A 20,432-nucleotide genomic window follows, 5' to 3' on the forward strand; every position below is an offset into this window, starting at 1 on the left:
ATTGGGTTGAAGATCAATTCATATCGACAAGACTTTCCATTCATCTTTTTGTTGATATTTGGATTCCGTTTTCAAATAAAGTCATCTTGTAGTTAGAAATCACCTTTAGAATCATCAGCCTCTGTCCCTACACTGACTCGCTTATCCGGGATTGATCCTCACTACGGTCCTTTATTTCGAAATGAGGATAGGTCTCTCGCGGAACGAGGTGTAGATTGAGAAGAAAGATGAGTGTATGGTACATACTCACTCGGGTTCAAACTTATTTTGCAGGGAGAAATGGGTACATGCCTGTAGATCTTCTTCTCACAGCGAGCACTTGATTACGGAGCCTGATTCTATATATTATTTATGGATTATTATAGAATCTATCTTTTTCTGCAAATCATAGTGGGAATCCTATTACCGATACCTAAACGTTTTCTTTGTCGAAACAGAAAGGAGGGAAATTGGATAACCGACGACACGAGTTTCCCGTTCAACGTTCTGCTTCGCTCCACTATTAGATAGGCAATTCAATAGTTACCGACGAAAGGAGTTCCCCTTCTCTTGGCCAATTGACGTTCTGCTTCAATAAGTCATGACCTTCACTCTTCTCAAGTGAGGAGGGCATATTGTTTGACCAACGAAAGCCTCACTAGTTCCTTCTTCCCATTCACTATTCCCGTAGCCTGATACGAGTTATTTAGTTAGTGTCTCCTTGTTCTTGGGAAGAACCGAAGGTTCATTCGCGGCACTCGTAGACATAGTTGTATTTCAGACCCTCTTCTTTCCCTAAAAAGCTAATAAATCAAAACAAGAGAAAAGCAGAAGCGAAAGCTCGAGTCGAAGAGTGGAGGTCGCTCAGTAACTCGAGTCGATCAGTCCCATTCATTCTTGCCCGAAACAAGTGGGCTATTCATTCCGGTGCCACCTTTGTTCAATCGAGTCCATGTTCTCTATTTCCCAAAACCCATTCGTTCACCGACCCGTGGACCAGAGGTTTAAAGCTTGGAATTGAGCTTTCTAGCTTTCTTTAGTACAATCTTTTTGCGAGAGCAACCCTGGGTTCGTTCCTAAGACTACACTCACAGCTTTCTCTGTTCATGTTCCGGCATAGGAGATCTAGTGGTAGGATAGGGGACAGAGCTTTAGGGCTGCAGTAAACCTCATATGCGCGTGGCTCATCATAAGACCTTAGCCTGATGTCCTACCCAAAGACTTCAAAGGTAGTCACAGGACAACCTTTTCGAGTTCTAACTTCCAAACCTATAACTTGGTTTGCATGCCTGCTTCCTATCTGACCTATCAATCAAAGAAATGTTCTAGTTCCGTGATACGAGCTTGACTGTCGCTCTGAGACAGTAGATTTCTTGGTTGGGGGTCCCTTTATCAAAGGCTCCCTTCCCTACTGATCATACAACAAATGAAGGTGGTTAGAAAGATGGCACATCGATCTTCTATACACCCTGTTCGTGCTGCGGAACGCAGAAAATCCACCTTCCTTGGAAAAAAAATCCTGACTCCGAAGTATCAAAGGAGACTTGGGTGGCGCCTTCTGAAGAGCCCTTCATTCTGCGACTCAGATAGGCTAGGATTCGTGTCTCAGCCGGAAGGGGTCGTAGGACTGACTCAGACAAAGCGTTAGAAGTACGATCTCCGAATTTATAAGCTTTGGCCTGCCTTCTTCCCTTATCTAATCTCTTAGGTAATAAGAAAGTGGTGTTAATTGTCATGCTAAGGAGCTGACCAGTGACATTTCTGTCTCAATTGAAGTCAACCTTACTATACTCGCTTGTAGGAGATCATCGCTCAGAAGGGTGTTCTTTCACTAGAAAGACAAGAGTTTGAAGATCACCCAACCCACGAAAAGGTCAGAACTCTCGATCTAGCCCCACTTTCTATAGCAATTTATCGACATGTTGTTTGGAATGTCCTTGAAAAGGCCTACACACATACCCTGCCACTCGATGTGTAGTGGGTTTGTTCAGTAGAGATGGGTAGAGTGCACAAGTATTGGAAGGAAAGTTTCACCCTTCTTAAAAGAGAAAAAGTCCATATTGAACTATGATTTGAATTCCTTTCTTATTAGTTTCCAAGTGCAAAATGTTCATTGCCTTGATCAGAGCCTTTAAGCCTTTTAGAAGCGAGCATTTCCGCAGCTTCTATTTTTCCTAAAGCTAATGAACCGAATGGAAGAGAAAAACTTGGAATAAATAATAAAGAAGGAACCAACAAGAAAATAAAGAATTGTTCCAACCTCGGCTCGGGGTCTGTCTGGAAATGGAAAATAGTTCTCTCTCTCATCTGGTCTCGCCACAATGACAAGAAAAACAAGTGAATAATTGGAATAGAACGCAATCGTCAACCAAAATCGGGTAGGATGTATTATAATAGAAAGCCTTGCCTCACTCGCAAGTGAGGACCTCACCCCTCCTTCCTCATTTATTGAGAATGGAAAAAGACAATATTCATTGCTTCCTCAAAACAAGAGTTCCATGGGCGGCTGCTCCTGAACGAGCTGCTCATGCTCAAACTGATCAACATAAAGTGGAAAGTGTAGTAGAGATATTACTCGCAGTATGAGAAGGAAGACAAGATCTAACCTATCTACTTGACACCTCTGAACCAACTTCATTCCTAGCTAAAACAGGAAAGCTGAAAGTACTCAAGCTTCAAACTCCTTGCTAACAGCCCTACCGATAAAAGGAATAATGCTTCAAGGACTATATGACTAGCTCTTATACGAGTTCCTGGTAAACCACTACTTGCGTAAAGTACTCCGCTCGCTCCCCTGCTCATTCAAAGTATTCCACTCGCTAGGATCTTAGTAAATAAGCTTGCTCCTTACCTTTCCTTCCTAGCTTTGAGAGCAATACTACCTGTAATAACACAATGAACTTATCCTACTTAGGGAACATGCTGGCATAAAGGGCAAAAGAGAAATAGTTACACCCGTGAGAAAACCAGGTGGTGTTACTTTCCTGCTTCCACCGTAACCTGCTTGCAGGCCTTAAAGAAAAGTCTTGTATAAGATAACTAGCTTGACAACAGGAATTCTCTAACTTACTTGTAGATAACGAACTTGCTGAAGGAGGTTAAGATAGTTTTCCATTAATGGGGGGAGAGAGAAAAAGAGTCCTCGCTTTCATAATCGGTAATCAGAGTCTAGGCTTCCTACACCCATATTTTACAACAACCTATGAACCGACTAACTCAACAGCTGGCCCTAGAGAAACTGTCCTAACTTATCCAAGTAGTCCTAATAAATGGCCATGATGAAATACTCTTCCTTTCCCTGCGGCACTCGCTTGAAGGACTCCAAAGCTGACTAATGCTGATAGGAAGAACTTTCAAAGTTCTCGTTAGTCCTTTCATTGAAGCTAGTGACATCATCTGACTCTATCAATTCATTTCTATCTTCTTTTTCTTTCATTTATCTCTTTCCTATCTATACAGTGTATTACCCCAAAAGATAGTGAGTTAAGCAAGCATGTGGGAAGTAAGCGAGCAGGGTGAGGCGGCGGCTTGTAGAAAATCCTCAATATCTATATCGGAATCAGCATCCGTTTTTGTTTGAGTTTTGCTGTTAGCTTACGTCCTTTTAGCTAGTTCGACGTGTTTTCATTAGTCCTTCAAGCAAGTGAGCCAGTCGCGGTAGGTCTTTTTAGCCTTTAAGTAGTAGTCCTGTTCGAAAGATAGTTATCATAGTGAAGTGAGTTATTACAGTTTTTTGAGTTTCTTGAAGGCCAGGCAGTCAGCCAAGGAAGGAAGTTATGGTGTGGAAGTCTTCTAGTCTGTCTTCCCCTTCAAGCTCTCGAGTACACTAGGGGAGAGGTATCGAAAGTCAAAGTATAAATCGAAGTGAAAGTAAGAAGTATAAGTAGTAGGCTATCGATTAGGTTTTTCTACTTAATTAAGCTGCTTATGCAAAGTTTTAGAATTTGTTCACATAGGCAGCGTGATTGGGGGCATATTTGTTGCTTCCCAAGGTAGTTAGTTCACCACACAGGCATGTTAGTACTAAACTGCAGAAAACTATTAAGTCATCCAATTCATGCCGCATTGCAATATTACTCTACCACTCTATAAATGGTATATAGATAAGTGTCTTCACTTCATCAAATGAAAATCAAAGAAATTGAGTACTAACACGTATTGCTATGGATGCTGCAAACAGGCTTTCGGTAGCAATTCCAGAAAAAAGGAATAGGTGTTTTAGCCAGGTCATCAAATTAGGGGGGATATGCCAAGAAGAAATCCATGGAAATCAGCATTCCAAGAACAATAAGTTGGCACTTTCTTTCATATATAAACTATTTATTGAGGGAAAAGATATGAAAAACTAGAGTGAATCGATTGAATGCACTATCGTTATGCTTTGTCCAACCCTCTTTTCCAAGTTCCTCTTGTTTATCCAATCTGTATTCCAATCAGAAATCCAAGGTAAGATCAAGCCAAAGGGGAATCTAGGTACCGTTGACCCAGGAAATCAAGTATCAAAGGACCCGGGCAATAGGTTTATGACTGAACTGAAACTAGAGCAGGGAATAGCAGGATGCCTATGTTTCCAATACAGAAATCCTTAACAGAACAGACATAGACAATAGGGCCAACTATTGATCTTACTTTCCCTCAATAAATAGTTTGGATTGGATAAACAATCCTACTTTCATTCCAATCATAAAACAAGGGAAAAGATCAAGGGAGAAAACCCTTCCAAGAAAACTAGTAACCAAACCCTAACGAACTTGCATTTGTTGAGTGAAAAGAAGAGTTCAACAGGAAGAACGTATGAAGAGATTGAGATGTTTGGATCTTGGCTAAATTTATAAGCGAAGAATGCACGTGAAGTATTAAAGGTACATTCGACTATATCTCATTCTATAGAAACCATTTCTCAATCTATAGAAACCATTTGCTTTAGGTAGACATGATGGTACTTCCACTATTTTGGCATCTTATGGAACCCAATTCGAGATATATAAACTAGATCCTTGTTATTAGAATGATGATCTCCTGGCTATGACTGAGTCATATATTAATGGAAATGGTTTTCTCCTCCAAAAGTCCAAGTTGAGTCCAAGTAGTGGCAAACTAGAATCCTTCTTTTCGTTTCCCTTCGTGGTTAGTTTCAGTTCAAATGACGAATTGAGACAGAAACCAATGGATTCCTGTGGCTGGGGGATCCTATGTCTATAGATAGATTCAAGTACCATTCTATACCCCTTCCCTTGCGCCCTATAGACCTGTTTTGCTAAGTGGGTCCTACTTAGCTGGTCGGCCTAGGGGGGGATGCAATTCAAGAGACAAGTTCTACAAGTTCTCATGGCCGAGATCCCCATATTGGTAACGGGGCTGGTGCTGACTCGTTCAGAGAACTGACCCCCGATGTTCTTGGGAAGAAAGAGAGAAGGACGGGCCTGTAAGGGAGATCCTGTGTTGGAAGATATTGGTGGGTGTCATCTCGTTCAATTCTGGGTCAAATGACAAGAGGGCCGTTCAAGCAGATTAGAAGTAGATGTTGTTGAGAAAAGGTCAAAGTGCCACTATGGAGGTCGGAACAAGCGTCTACCTACCAAGTGAATTGTGATTGAAATGACGATGGCAACATGTTGAGCTCTATCCACTGAAATTGAATCCATCGATGCGGTAAAGGACAGAGCAGAAACAAATCCTCCATTTCCCTGCCTTGCGACCGAACAAAGAAGAAATGCTAGAGTGAGGAGACCTGTTGGTTGACCAACTGAAGGAAATGATGCCTCTCCTACTTTGCTTACTTTTGGCCAGCATTCGTCTTCGGCTTACAGTAGCGTTTGCAGCTCTATTGGAAATCGAATTTCTATGTCCGTCCATAAAAAGCATCAACTTCTAGTGCCGCCATCCACCACAAGAGTAGGTAACCTGCTCACTCTTTTCTCTATTGGGGGATCTAGGTATATCTTCCAACTCTCCTTCCTGCACACTGGCATACAAAGCAGCCTCATAAACTGCATTTTGTAACTGAACCTCCATAGTTTTCAAACCTAAGGGTGGATCAAAAGGCACCGGTATTCTCTAATCTAACTTGAATTCAGATCAATAATCAAGGGGCACAAGAAGAAGGCAAGAGCGCGGTTCTGGCTAAAACCAACTCTACCAGGAAAGCAGAACTCAGCGGTGACTGATCCGCTCGAACCACACTACTTACTTAGGCTCACTTACGAGAGCTCCCCTGACTCTGATCTCTGATCTAGTAGATGCGAGAAATCAATCCAACTCCATCTGATCTTATGATCTTTGCAGAGGACAAAGGTACTAGGGATATTTCCTCCATTTATATTCATAAGAAAGAACTCCCACTATTCGTTTGTATCAGCCGGGTCTTGGTGAATCAAAAAAAGGCGTAGATAATGCGCATTGCTTTTGAGTTTGATTTGAACTAACTAGTTTCCACGGTTCTCCAGGAACCTACCATTTGTTTGGAGTATAGCCAAGTGGTAAGGCATCGGTTTTTGGTATCGGCATGCAAAGGTTCGAATCCTTTTACTCCAGATTATGAAGACCCGGTCGGATTTGTCAAGAACGAGCTAACAACTACAGGGGAAGCGGCTCAGTATCAACATACCACCTGCCCGTCTTATCAATGACAATCATCCGTTTGGATGAGGCCATTCTAAAGGTTGTTTAGGATTGGTATCTGCTCTCTTCCCATGGAGTTCATGTCCCCATGACCAGTATCAGCAGAGGCAAGACCTGTAAGCATCAAGCCAGCCAAGAAGTAGAAGTTGGTAAAGATGGCACAAACAAAAGAAGAAAGGAACTTGGTTGGTGATCTTACATACTGGAGGCCTTCTATAGAGTGAGGCAAATAGCGATTTTGCTATAGATACTGGTATCATAAAATGGTAGTGGATGTGGACGCCGAACAGGTGGCACGAAATGCTCGTTCAACGGATGGAGTCATTCCACCGCCTCCTCCTGCAAATGAGCAAGTTCTAAGCTTTATCGATCTTCTCCGGCTCACGAAACTCTGGTCTAATGCCCGCCTTTAGAAAGGACCTGTTTCTTCCTATTATTCATATCCGTTAGGGGTACGAAGGAGAAGGAGACCGGATGCGTTAAGCTAGTTGGTAAGAGTTCTTGTCATTATTGATAGTGGCCCTAGAGAAAGAGCTTACGCTGATTGTTCTAACTTCATTCATATTTGATTCCGCAACTGAGACCTTTTCCACATCTGTGCCAGGAGGGCAAGCGGTCAAAGCAGAAAGGGTTCTCGCTTCTCCTTCTGGAAGGACACCAAATGGACCAAATCCTATCGATCTTTCCTTACGACTCGACTTCAAAAAAAAGGCCGCAGAGGGCTAAAGGCAGTATCTTTAGTCTACCCAACTCCCTTGCTGCCTATTTCCTTTTATACGGTCATTCCGTGGGGCCACAAGCACCATCAATTGCATTATCCCCGGTACCACACATCACTCTAATCAGAATAAGCGGGAATGCTGGTTGGAAAGACAGATAAATAGAATAATGAGAATCATATGGTCTGCTTGGGAAGATAAGCGAAGAAAGCTCTAAGGTTTCCCTTCCTGCATTCAGAGCTTATCAATTCGTCCCACGCTATATAGTGAAGCAAATCTATCTATAAATCGAGCATATCTTTTATCCGGAAGGTAGTGGGCTTTCACCCGTACTCGCCCTTCCACTTCACACTTACTAAATTAGGCTGAGTGTATGCGCACATGAAAACAAACAGAAAATGAGTGAGCACTTTCTTTCTATAGACAACGGTCAAGTCTGCGATCCAAACAGTGATGAAAAGAATTCTCAAATCATTCGCGGATGGACGTGAAAGAAGGAAGAACCAAATGGCACTGCTTCCTCAAAGCAAGCTTCGGGTACCCGATCAAGGGACTAATGAAACACCAGTACATGTCATACAGAAGCTCCACTCATCCCTCCGCCAACCCAACCTAAGTTTCTATCGGACTGAGCTATTCTTCAATCCAGTGCCCTAATCCTTTCGAACTTGGGTCCAGAAAATAGTGCTATTGTACAACCTAGGGAAGTCAAAGCACATTCTAAGTGGGCCGCATTGGTCGGCCCTTTCACCTCATTCTTTTCCGTTTCCACGCTCTGAAACCGGGTTCTTTCACTTCAATCTCTCTCATAATCAAGCTGAGATATGATGCTGTTTCATCCTAGAATTTTGAGAAATCCCTTGTTGGCTGGGACGGACCCTTAGTATAAGATAAGTCAACACAACAGGTTGTGTCAGTTTCTCAAAAGACATGGGCTCGCCTTTCGGGGTGACTAGCTGCATTCACTGGTTTGCTTTCTTCCACCAACTTCACAACCATCATTCGTTGATGACAGGCAAGCTCAACCACAGTTTCCGTAGTTTGGTTCAATTCATTCGGCATTTCCATTTCCAATTGGTAAGTTCTATTTTCTCTGACCCAAGGAAGAAGATCACAAGCGGGAGTCCCCTCTAGGAAGAGATGCTTTCCAAAGGCCGTACGCTACTGTTGAATGGCCAAATAGGGATTGAAACAGAGTAAATAACTAGAGTATCCCGTCGTAGTGGTAGCTGCATTTACGCGACCGGGTCCGACACACGGGACAAGACCAAATTCGATTGGATTTGTCACATCCGCGGATGGAAGACCGTAGATTTCTAACTTTCCCTACTCGGAGAGCACGTGTATGTAGTCCGCATGTATCTACTTATTTATTCGGAGAGCGCCATTAATAGGATTCAGAAGTCGTACAAGCTATGGCGGAGCCGTTTACCAATGCACCCAGTTCTCCTCATATTTGATTCTTTTTTTGGTATCATTGGTTCCACGTACGTCTTTTGAGCGAGATTTCTTCACTGTCATCAAAACCAACGCTAAAACCGAAGCTTTCCGAGCAGTTGTTTATTTCTCACTTTAGCTGCTGTCGTTTTCCTCTTCCGAATTAAGCGAGTGAAAAACAAGGGGATCAGAAGAACAAACAATAAGAATGAGGGATTGAAGTCCGTTTCCTTCGTATCATATTTCAACGGATCGGGTAGTTCTAGTCTTTTTTGATTACTCCTTCCTTTTTCCCATCATTTGACATAACATAATTAAGAAACTGTTTGATGGTCAACGGAACGAGTAGAGAAGAAAAATGCCCTTATTCCAAAGGAAGTGAGTGCCAAAGCGAAAATAGAGTAAAGAACAAAAGAACGAAATGCAAGGGTTGCATCCGCTGTTTCAAGTCCGGACGGTTCCTCCGCTAGGTTATTGAGTTGGCTCCCCCATTATTCTTCATCAGACAACACACACTTAATGGAAAAACGAGGTATCTTTTTGGGAAACTTCTCTACTTACGACTTTGTTAGCGCTTTGAGGGCTTCACTATGTTCTCTGAAATCTTGTATAAATAAGAAAGAAGTCTTTCTCAGGAGATGACTCTGCTGATACCGAATTTCAATGCAAAATGGCTCTCGCTTCTTCTGAAAGAAAACAGGGGAAAAATCAATATGGAGCCGTCAGAGACTTGCTGAAATTCTTTCCAGATAAAAACCTAAAATGGAGGGGTTGGGGCTTTGGCTCCAGGCTCAAACTCTATCTTGTGGTAGACTGCCCTCCTAGGGAGCGCTTGTGCAACTAAGTTGTGGGGCATGACATCCCAAATTCATCATTTACATTCGGAATTTCCTGACAAAAAGTCTTATGTGTATTGGATCTGCTCTTTTGTTAGCATGAACACATGAATGAGATTCTTCTTATTCTTCCTAACATCAAATTTTGCATAGAATGATTGTTCATGTTCACGCCGCTAAGGTTGTTCCCACCATTGAACTAAGAGTCTGGGTGTGTTTTTCTTACTAACACGGAGAGGGTTCCGAATGATAAAAACCAATCCAAAACTTCTTCGTTTCGTTGGTAGAACCCACGCCAACTCTTTTCTCTAAATAATAGAGAGATCTTTTGATAGTCTCACTTCTATCAATGCATTGAAAGAACTATCCCTTCCTATTTGTTTGTCCTAATGATACAAAAAAGAGCCTCCTTCTTTACCACTTTAGGGGATGGGGGTGAAGGGGGGTTTACACACAACCGGGGCAAAGTGGTTTATGATTGAATCTCAGAGGCATTCTTATCATTTGGTAGATCCAAGTCCATGGCCTATTTCGGGTTCACTCGGAGCTTTGGCAACCACCGTAGGAGGTGTGATGTACATGCACTCATTTCAAGGGGGTGCAACACTTCTCAGTTTGGGCCTAATATTTCTCCTTTATACCATGTCCGTATGGTGGCGGGATGTTCTACGTGAATCCACGTTGGAAGGGCATCATACAAAAGCTGTACAATTAGGACCTCGATATGGTTCTATTCTCTTCATAGTCTCGGAGGTTATGTCCCTTTTTGCTTTTTTTGGGCTTCTTCTCATTCTTCTTTGGCACCTACGGTAGAGATCGGAGGTATTTGGCCCCCAAAAGGGATTGGGGTTTTAGATCCTTGGGAAATCCCTCTTCTTAATACCCCTATTCTCCCTTCATCCAGAGCTGCCGTAACTTGGGCTCATCATGCTATACTCGCGGGGAAGGAAAAACGAGCAGTTTACGCTTTAGTAGCAACCGTTTCACTGGCTCTAGTATCCACTGGCTTTCAAAGAATGGAATATTACCAAGCACCCTCCACTATTTCGGATAGTATTTATGGTTCTACCTTTTTCTTAGCAACTGGCTTTCATGGTTTTCATGTGATTATAGGTACTCTTTTCTTGATCGTATGTGGTATTCGCCAATATCTTGGTCATCTGACCAAGAAGCATCATGTTGGCTTTGAAGCAGCTGCATGGTACTAGCATTTTGTAGACATGGTTCGGTTATTCCCATTTGTCTCTATCTATTGGTGGGGAGGTATATGAAAGAAGGGAACGAATAAGTGGATTGAGGAATAAAAGCTCGAAGACAAAGAGAACTTCTCCGGGTAATCAAGATATTGTGTTTGGAGAGGTGTAGATTGTAGATTCCAGCCGAGAAGACCAGGAAAAGATAAGGATAAAGAATGTCATATATCTCAGGAGCTAGATCACTTCCCGATGAACAAGTCAGAATTGCCTCAACAAAAATGGATGGAATTGACCGAAAAAAGCCATTCAGCTTCGTTATCGATTAGGTATCAGGTGCATAAAAAGGAAATCAAGTTTGGGAAATTCCACCAAGGAAATGATTTATGGACCATAGTCATTGCTAGATCTCTTATTGCTTTATTTTCTTGCATCCGGACAAGAAGATCTATTTCTCCCTTTGGGGTGACGCTAGCTGAATTTACTTAGAAATGGTCAATTTTGCCTGCCTTGGAGTAATGATTCCACCATTGGATCTTAGAAACGGAGAAGTCGAGGTCGAAGCCTATCATCAAGGCTATCTACAAATAAAGCATAATCGGAAATGAGCAAATACAAATAAACAAGATCCGGAAGAGTTTCCGCTTTCGCACGCACCTGGACCGCTGGATTATGTTGAAGAATAAGACCTCGCCATGGCAGACTCTAGCTTAAAGGTAATGAGCTGATGAAACCAGAGCAAGAGAGGCACCGAAGCAACTCGAGAGATACTTTCTTTGAAATCGGGATTTTGGGGGTCTCAATGGAAGGCAAGGTAGCGCTACTGAATCCCCGTCCTACTGAAGCTGCTCCTCTCGCTCTCGATAAAGACAAGGAGGTCATGAAGGAGCTGGAGGGGAAACGTGGGGAGGATGGGCTGGAACATGAAAACGCTTGCTTGCGCCCCCACCCCGGCCCTATCTTGCTCCAGCTTTACGGGGGTGATCGACGACGGCCACACCGGGGAGATGAACGTCTCTTCAGGTATGAGATTATGTGGGAGACTTGAGTGCGTGTCGGACTCGCCCTACTATGGACATGAGATACATCTGGTCCCACTACCCCGTGTCATATTTAAAAGCTGGATCTTGTTGTTCATGGCCCCATTTCTCACTGCACTTAAAATAGAGCCCCCTGGTGTGTCGATATGTATGGAGGGCGGAATTTTTGTTGGCGTTGAGTGTACTAAGTCTAAGATCTGCTTACCCGTGTGTCCTAAGATACTGCTGCTTTCCTTGTAGCCATGTCTGAAGCAAACAGTGCCTGGGTAAGCTAGTTGATCCCACCCGAGAGCTCTAGCGATTCGTATAAGTGTTGGTTTGTCGACTAAGCAGTCACCTTAGGAGCACGTCGTCAGTATCACACTTGTTATTCGCAAAATCTACCTTCCAAACGATTTCCAGAGGATCGAGCAAGAAAAGGAGATAGTCAATCTCTGTTTGAACCCGGTTGCTTTCTGCGCAGAGATGTTTGCTCGTGTCTGTCTTCCGGGTCAACTATAGAGGCTTCTGTTTGGATATAAAAACGGACGTATAGGTAGATTTTAAGGTGATGTATCGTCTGCGGTTCTTCCCGCTGTACATCAATCATTCTCTAAATCGATGAGGAAGGTGAAAGTAGGGCCATCGACTGGGAAGCAAGCATGAAGGAAGAACTCTGGACTTTGGTTTCAAGCTGAACTATTTACTTCTTCTTAAACAATTTATTGCTTTCCATTCCACTGCTTCTGCACAAAGCCAACGAGCTTCAAACTTATTGCTACTTCCACTTCGTGAAGATTCTTGGTCGTCGTAGTAACACGTATCAAGCACCAGTTGAAAGACCCATTCTAGCTTAAAATCAGTCTTCTACACGATTCCTTATTTAGGAGCTTCCTGTAGTGAATTGGGATACCTAAGTATTTTAAAGCTACGGATACACCAAAAAGGTGGGCATATTGAGTCTCGAACTGCTTGCTTTATGCGGCTCAACTATTGCCAGTCAGTATGGATGCATTGGTACTCCGATCCGATATCATAACTTTATTCAATCTCATATCCAGATCCAGATTGGGAGCACGGTCGCGAGTCTCCACCTAAGGTGCCTCGCCTCTCGTGGGGAACGTATTGCATTTTATGCATTCTACCCCGCTTCAATGATTGCTAATGCCCCGCTTTTCTAACTCTTCTCTGCTTCTGAACTTACCTGCTGTGTTTCTTCAGGTTTAGAGTTAACACCTTCAGGCGATCTTCCAAACTATAATTGTATTTGCCAACTGGAATTCGGGAAGTAGTAGCAACAACGAGATTTCTTGCATTTTAGTACTCGAAAGGATGGATAATTCAATACTGAACTGCCTGAATCAACCTGAATCAAAAATGATTTCTCGAATTTTAGTATAGAAAGCAGATTGAAAACCCCCATTTAATTAGTTCTTTCGAGTCACTCACTAAAGAGGGAAAGAAAGATCAGGGGAAGAAGCGGGGTAGAGGAATTGGTCAACTCATCAGGCTCTTGACCTGAAGACTGCAGGTTCGAATCCTGTCCCCGCCTTATCACACGTCAGACAGATACCCAGGATCCGAGTCCTGATCACCTGTTTTTTAATCCCTGTTGTTATGGAAAGTGTTGCTGTGTCAAATCGAGATTATGTGGGTGTTCAGCTTATTAAGCAATTCGTTCGCCCTCAATAGCTCAGTTCGGTAGAGCGATCAGTTGTTAACTGATTGGTCGTAGGTTCGAATCCTACTTGGGGAGATTTGATTCATTCTTTAATGTAAGAATAAAGAATGGAATTAAAGGGCTTGCTTTGACCCTTAGGAGTAGAGTAGGTAACCCATTTGCTATCCTTATTTCTATTTCTATTGCATTTTCTATCTCATCGTATCACATTGTGTTCTACGATTCCACTTCGACAGAAGGAAAGAGCATACCTAAGTTCAATAGCTTTACGTCCGCTATCCCGATCATGATTTTCCTACCCTTAGGGGGAAAGTAAAGGCCCTTTCTTACTCGAAAGCCATTCCAATCAAGGCAAGAGCCAGAAGTAGACCGACTTGTTGATCGGGTAGCAATAGGCTATGACATAGCTCACTTTATCAAGAACATAGGGCGTAAGATCAAGAGGTTCTTCCACCGAAAGATGGGATCCTGTCTCTCCACAAGGGTTCCCTTTCTATCGAACTGGCCTTGGCGAGTCGCTTTAATTCCACTGGAGGGTTGTAGCTAGACCAATTCTCTACATTGTTATTATTGTCCTCCCGACCGATCGATCACATCCTAAACTCTGTATGTCAAGCTAAGAGTAACCATAGTCTCAGCAAATAGATAGTCTCCTTCCTTTGTTACCGGTCTTCTTATAATGCCGGGCCACGCCCAGAAGTTTCCCTAAGTGACATGGCTAATAGGAATATTACAGATTTACTCAGCGTCCATTTTTTATTCCCGTCCATATCTATTACGGTTTGTTTCCTAGAGCAGCACTTAGGAGCAGTTGGAAAATAAACCACTTTCAACACCCGGGCACTAAGAGACATAGGATCTTGTAGAATCCGCCAGGCTTGCCTAGCCAAGATAGCCAGATTCTCAATTTCAATGTCTCTAAATCCCATGCCTCCCTTATACTTCGGCATCGTCATCAAGTCCGACGAGACCCATGCCGTCTTCCTTCCTTTCTACTAAACAGAATTTGACCCTATTTCAGTACCACTTGATAAGCCCGGATCTGTCTGACCAATAGGAGATAGGCAGAAGAACATCACTAAGGATAGTTACTAAAAGGCAAGGCTTATATGAATGTGATTTCTAACAATCTTAGTCGATTGAAATAAAGGATTGCTATCCAAGCACGATAATAAGAATATAGATAGAGCCTCTATAACTCGAGCAAATGCCATGAGTGAGACTCTAGGACTTTCAGTGTTCATCCTATTTATGATAAAGCGTGTACTGATGTAGTCGGCGAGCATCCCATGCTAGAGCAGAAGAGGTTCTTTCTAAATCGGAGTATCGGGACTCATTGAACTTCTTGCACATAAGATTCAAATTACAGTGTTGAATTCAGATACCGTTTTTGGGATCGATCTTCCTTTCAGGTCATATATGGATGTTATCGAGAATGAATACCGCCCTGAGGTAGTGTTGTTTCTCTTTCCAGAGCAGTATAAGAAAATATCGTCGTTACTTTTCAGGTTGCCCGTGGTTGTGCCTGAAGTTGATGGTCGGTATACTCGCCAAGCCTACCACTGTGAGATATGTGCTCTAAATGGGAGGTATGGACAACCGCATGAGATTTATGTAGTGCATGAGTTGTTGTGGGGGAGTCAACCGATCTCTAACCAGATCTAGAAAAGAGGTAGCTATGGTCAAGTATCTGATCTCTAACCAGCCTTCGGTGCCTCTCGAATAGGATTTGTCGTAGACATGTGCCAAGGATGCTTCCTCGTCACATGTTGATACAAGTAAGATTGAGGGTAGAACCTTTCCCCTGGCGCAGTAGCGAATTCTATAAATGGATTGTTCTATTTCTAAATCATTCCAAGATAAAAACGAAACCTATATGAATTGCCCAAGATAGGAACTAAACCTTCTATATGCGTCGGATCCCACAAATGGTGACACAGAAAAGTGTTACCCCCTTTCTTCATGAGTACCCCCTATTTTGTTCCTATGTGGAATTCTCGTTTAGTTTATGTATAAACCAGCAGCAACCAATAGAGGAGTCAGCCGGTTATGATGCAGCAATAGGTAGACCACTCAGAGACTGAATGCAGCTAACATTAGCAGCAAGTGCACCATCACTAACAGGAATCCTAATGGTCTCAAGCATGTGCTTCCTTTCTTCTTGAAGGACCTTGTTTTAAACTTTCTTAATGTCAGGAAGTAGAAGTACGGTGAAATAGATCGAGTATCAAGTATATTAGTGTGTAAGGGTTTCAATGCAGACTTTGATGAGGATCAAATGGATCTTTCTGGAATTTACTTTTGAAAGCCATCAACCAGAGAACGAAGAATCACTGTGTCCGCCGCAAGAGCAAGAGAAGAGAAAGGATTTCTCTCCTTGAAGAGACCGAACTATACTAGTGGCCGGATGGAAGGGATGGGACTAACTACGTTCCAAAGACTTGATCAACAACATCTGTTCCTTAACTCTCTGTATCTGCCCTTTTTTATATCAACATTCCGAATTGAGCTCTACTACCGGAGCCTTTCGATAGGAAGGAATGGAATCTTATCTTACACGAGAGGCCTCTTTCCAAGCCCTCCGTGCAATCTGAATAGGATTCGGAGTCTCCTTCATTCACTGCCAAACTCTAGTAAATATCTGAGTGAGTAAGTTATGGATCATGGGCTTTTCCATCTCCTGCTTACGGCAATATCTGCTTCTTTTTAGCTGAAGACAAGGGCCCCTCCTATAAGGTATTTTGTAGTTGGTGGGAGCGCTTTGGCGCGAGAAGTGATAGCTATGGCTTAACAAGCATCAACTGTTCGCACAAGCGCTGGTATCTTTATGTGTCCCGTGAGAAAGAGAAATAAGTGGATGGTATTGATCGAGGCAAGTAATAAAACATGCTGGGAAAACTGGAACTGACGGATGCAGAAAAGAAGGTACTCCTGATGGACGATCTTAACGATGACAATGGCACATCTCAGTCGTCGGCTGTGTGTCAAGTCCATCAATTCCAAAGGAGTGGTTTGTTTGCTTCACTTCACTTTACGATACTGTTCCATTGCTTCTGTGCAGTAAGAAGTTGGCAACAGGGATTTCGGATAGGTAGGTTCAGTCAACCCAAGAGAACTGTTGGTGTGATGAGCTAATGGGTATAGATATTTTTAGCAGGTTGGATACCGTTGAGGTCAGTGCAGGTATAAGAAAGGCTAAGAGACGAGAAAACGGCTGTCCCGTGGCTATCGAATTAAGAACGATAACAGGACTTGTAGGTTCTCGTGCAATTCTGGATCATATGACAAAAATAGGTCACTTGACTCAATCTGTAACTTTCAAGCCGTTGCACAAGCACTTATTAAATTGAAATAGGGGCATCCATTTTCGAGCTCTATCGCACTTTCCACACCTGTTGTGTACAATCATCCATACATAAGTATAACAAAAGATTCGGATCCAGAAACCGAAACAAGACATAGTTGGATAGGTGTCGTGCCCTGGTCCAGGGATATTGCTAGGACCAATAATAGGAATATCATTTCAATAGCGCTAGGAAGAAGCCCCGCGGGGCGTAGCAGTTGGTGGGGAGGTTGGTGTACCGCTAGCCCATATTCTGGCACCGATACGATGTCCTTTCGAGGAAGTGGTTCAATCAGAAATAAGGTGCGCGGATCAAAGCATTGAACGAAAAAAAACCCTTTTTAATGTGGATTTGATAAAGAGCAAGTCAATCCACCGTTTACGGATTGGAAAACAGGGGCTATATACTAAACCTGGGATGGGACTCCGCCACCCGTCAACCCTTTGCTTTGAACTGCTTTTCCAAGGAACCAAACTGGGCTAGCTTGAATCTGTTTACTTGACTTCTATTTGAAACTACTCCTCCCCTCGGTGCATATTATCATATAGAAAGAAATGTAGCTATTCCGTTGCGTCTTAGACATTTCACTGATGCGGGGCGGGGAATCGAGTCTATTCAGGAGTGCATTTCCCTAGCGGACGAGGTGATTGATGCGCGATCTTGTCAAATTGATTGATTTAGCTGGCGACGAAAAAGAGCACGAAATGCAACTTGAAAATGTGTATGTTAACTACGATAGTTGATGAGATGCTTAACATGTCGATTCATTTCATCTTGTTTATGAATAAGTACAAATTCCCGATCAAACTAGAAATCAATGTTTTCGCTTCCAACTCTCAAATTATCATATAGAAAGTGTTTCTGTGATGAGACCATTCTCGATCGATAAATGCGATAGGAGCCTATGTGTTTCACGGGCAGCCGGCCAATAGGGGAAGGTTGTGAATCCGGCGAACCGACCACTTTAAGAACGTGATTGTCTTCTCTCACTCAGTTATCAATTGACAAAGATGACCAATTATTTTTTGCCCTAAAAACGACAATGGTATGGTACTTTTTCTTCCAATCGAGATTGTGTGGGTGTCCGCTCATGTTCACGTTACATGCTAAATAAGGCTTTCGTTGGAAAAACCAACTCCGACATCAAGATCAGTCTCCTTTCCTTTCTCTTTTCGGGAGCAGAGCTTACTTTTCCGTGCTACCCATGTTACCGTTTCCCAATAACAATCCTCTCTTATTATACGCGTCATCTACCGATGATAGTAGTTCCACTGATAGTACAACTTTATCAAGTAATTCTTCTTTTTTTTTAATCCTTTTGTCGCGCCTTCCTCACAATCTACGACATATATAGCAAGCTACTCTGGTTTTGAGTCAGGCTACTCTGGTTCTGAGAATTCTAGTTTTGCTCCAACTCTGCCAGATAAGGTGGATCTTCCAGCTATGGAAGATGCATTCCATGAGCTGGCTTTGCCAGCAGAACCTCAAGATCTGGGCGAAGATTTCGATCGGATTTGCATGCTAGTAGATTATCTGGTGTATTATTCGCCTGACGTCCGCTGGCCCGTCTGGTGGACAATACCTGATTTTACATGAACTTTCATACTTGGAGATGATATTATCTCCTCTGACGAACTGACAGAAATTTACTTGAACCTGCAAGAGTGCGGTTTCTATTCAGGCTATTGGCAAATGGCTCTCGACTATATAAATCTTATGAACGAAGCCCCACTATATTGATATATATTCCTAATTGATTCGCGCATTTCAGATGGTGGTAAAGTGATACCACATAAGGAGCTCTTCCTCATTCAGTCATACTCAACAAAAGTAAGAAATGTTTGACCTTGATCCTTTTTTCATCTTCATATAGAAAGAAAATCGGCCTTCCTCATACTCCCTCCTTTATTCATAGAGTTGGAGGAATCCACAAGAGGCCTGCCCCCGTTCATAATTGCATAAAAGAACCATTCTTTTTATGAAAACTCTTGTTCCAACCTCACCTCAGGTCGAATGAATACGAAAGGGGGATCAATCAAATCAATAAGCCATGAATGAAGAAGTAGTGGGCCTTTAGCCTTATTTCGTTTGACTCGTGGAGCTGAGAAATCTACTTCAAAGAGAGGGAAAGAGTGCTAGTCCGAAAGAACAAGCAAGGGATGAGCGCACGGGAGCGAAATCCGTTGCGCCCACACGCATACGTTTTCTTGCTGGGTAATTTCTCAGAAAGTTTTTGTGTTGTTGATTCCTATTCCTAGGTGTTGTGATTTTTCCCCTATGCTGCCTATTGGTACTAGTGGAGTAGGATTGGCCTGTAATACAGAACCTATAGGTGGTGTAACCTTTCGCTCAATACTCAAATCTACAATTGAAGCATCTGAGGCTGCATCAATCGAGGATACACGACATAAGGAATTGTTAGATCTCCAAACTGAACTTCGCCTTCACCAAGTGTGGGTTTTCACTGGTCCTAACTAACGGTTGGCAAGCGATCCCCTATTCTGCATCTCAAAGATCAGACGGCCCAGAGCCGGAGCGATCATTCAAGCAAGTTACTCAGCTTGAGTTTTTCAGTCAATCAATAGATTGTGCAGTTTCTTAGTCTTTTGGTCCACGTCTTCATGACTTATAGAAAGGGTTTCTTTCTTTTACAAGATCATGGAAGCTTCAGAAACCATTCGAGATCTTCTGGAAACAAGAAATGTTGCATCAAAGGGTTCAGTGGTCATATCATAGTGAAATCGAGTTTCTTGATTTAGTCGATATCAAATTCCCAACTTAGAAATTCGAAAGGACTAAGATTCTACTTCTTCCTCAAATACTGGGAATGTGGATTCAAGTATGATATCACTATTCCACAGATCTCAAGAAAACGAATTGAACAAGTTTGATGGCTGGAAGAAGATAGGAAATATTCAAACATGTATTGCATTTCATCGATCTCACCCTTTGTTCAGTGCCGCATAAGTACTGACTTCTTGAACAGATACCGGTACCGGTCATGAAGGCTTCGCCCTTCTCAAGTCAAGTGCAGAAGCGAAATCCGTTGAGCAAGAAGCCAGTGATCCCACAACATCAAAGTGATACATATGACATATTGGAAATTAGGCTTAGTTTGTAGCTGTGAATATAGTAATGCACTTATTTATTGATAAATATGTTCTTTCAAGTAGAGCATACTCAGTAGAAAGGAGGTGGCGGAGCTGGGAAGAGGATTATACTTTATCGATTACTTGGACTTAGAGACCAATTATAGAAAGAAGACAGTAGCTGAGTGAGTTTTATGGATCTAGTTTATGAGCAGCTTAACTAGAAAAGCAAGCAGAAGGAATAGAAGAATGAAATGCAGAAATAGGGGAAGGGCGGGTAGCATTTTCAAATGCCAGTTTGAGTGAGACAGTTTATGTCTGGCCCCCCAGTTTTAGGTTGTTCTTCCATTCTGCCTTTATCTTGCTCTGAGCTACCTGACTTCCTTCCTTTGTTCTTCCATTCTACTTTGTATGATTCTGATCATCAGTTCTTATCGATCCCATTATAAGGACAAATCCTGATGTTGGTAAAATATACGTGTTGATCAAGGCCAAGGACAATGAAGCAGCCATG

General features: G+C 42.6%; 2 non-coding genes and 1 pseudogene across 2 annotated transcripts; all 3 read left to right on the forward strand.

Annotated features, from left to right (window-relative positions):
• The first annotated feature begins 10,051 nt into the window (after positions 1-10,051).
• On the forward strand, positions 10,052-10,863 carry LOC119274410 (annotated as a pseudogene).
• A 2,419-nt stretch (positions 10,864-13,282) lies between these two features.
• On the forward strand, positions 13,283-13,356 carry TRNAK-CUU. The gene has a single exon. It is a non-coding gene; the product is annotated as a tRNA-Lys (tRNA).
• Positions 13,357-13,486: 130 nt separating this feature from the next.
• Positions 13,487-13,560, forward strand: TRNAN-GUU. Its single transcript has one exon. It is a non-coding gene; the product is annotated as a tRNA-Asn (tRNA).
• Positions 13,561-20,432: the final 6,872 nt, after the last annotated feature.

This window comes from Triticum dicoccoides, chromosome 1A, assembly GCF_002162155.2.
Source record: "Triticum dicoccoides isolate Atlit2015 ecotype Zavitan chromosome 1A, WEW_v2.0, whole genome shotgun sequence".
Taxonomy (NCBI): Eukaryota; Viridiplantae; Streptophyta; class Magnoliopsida; order Poales; family Poaceae; genus Triticum; species Triticum dicoccoides.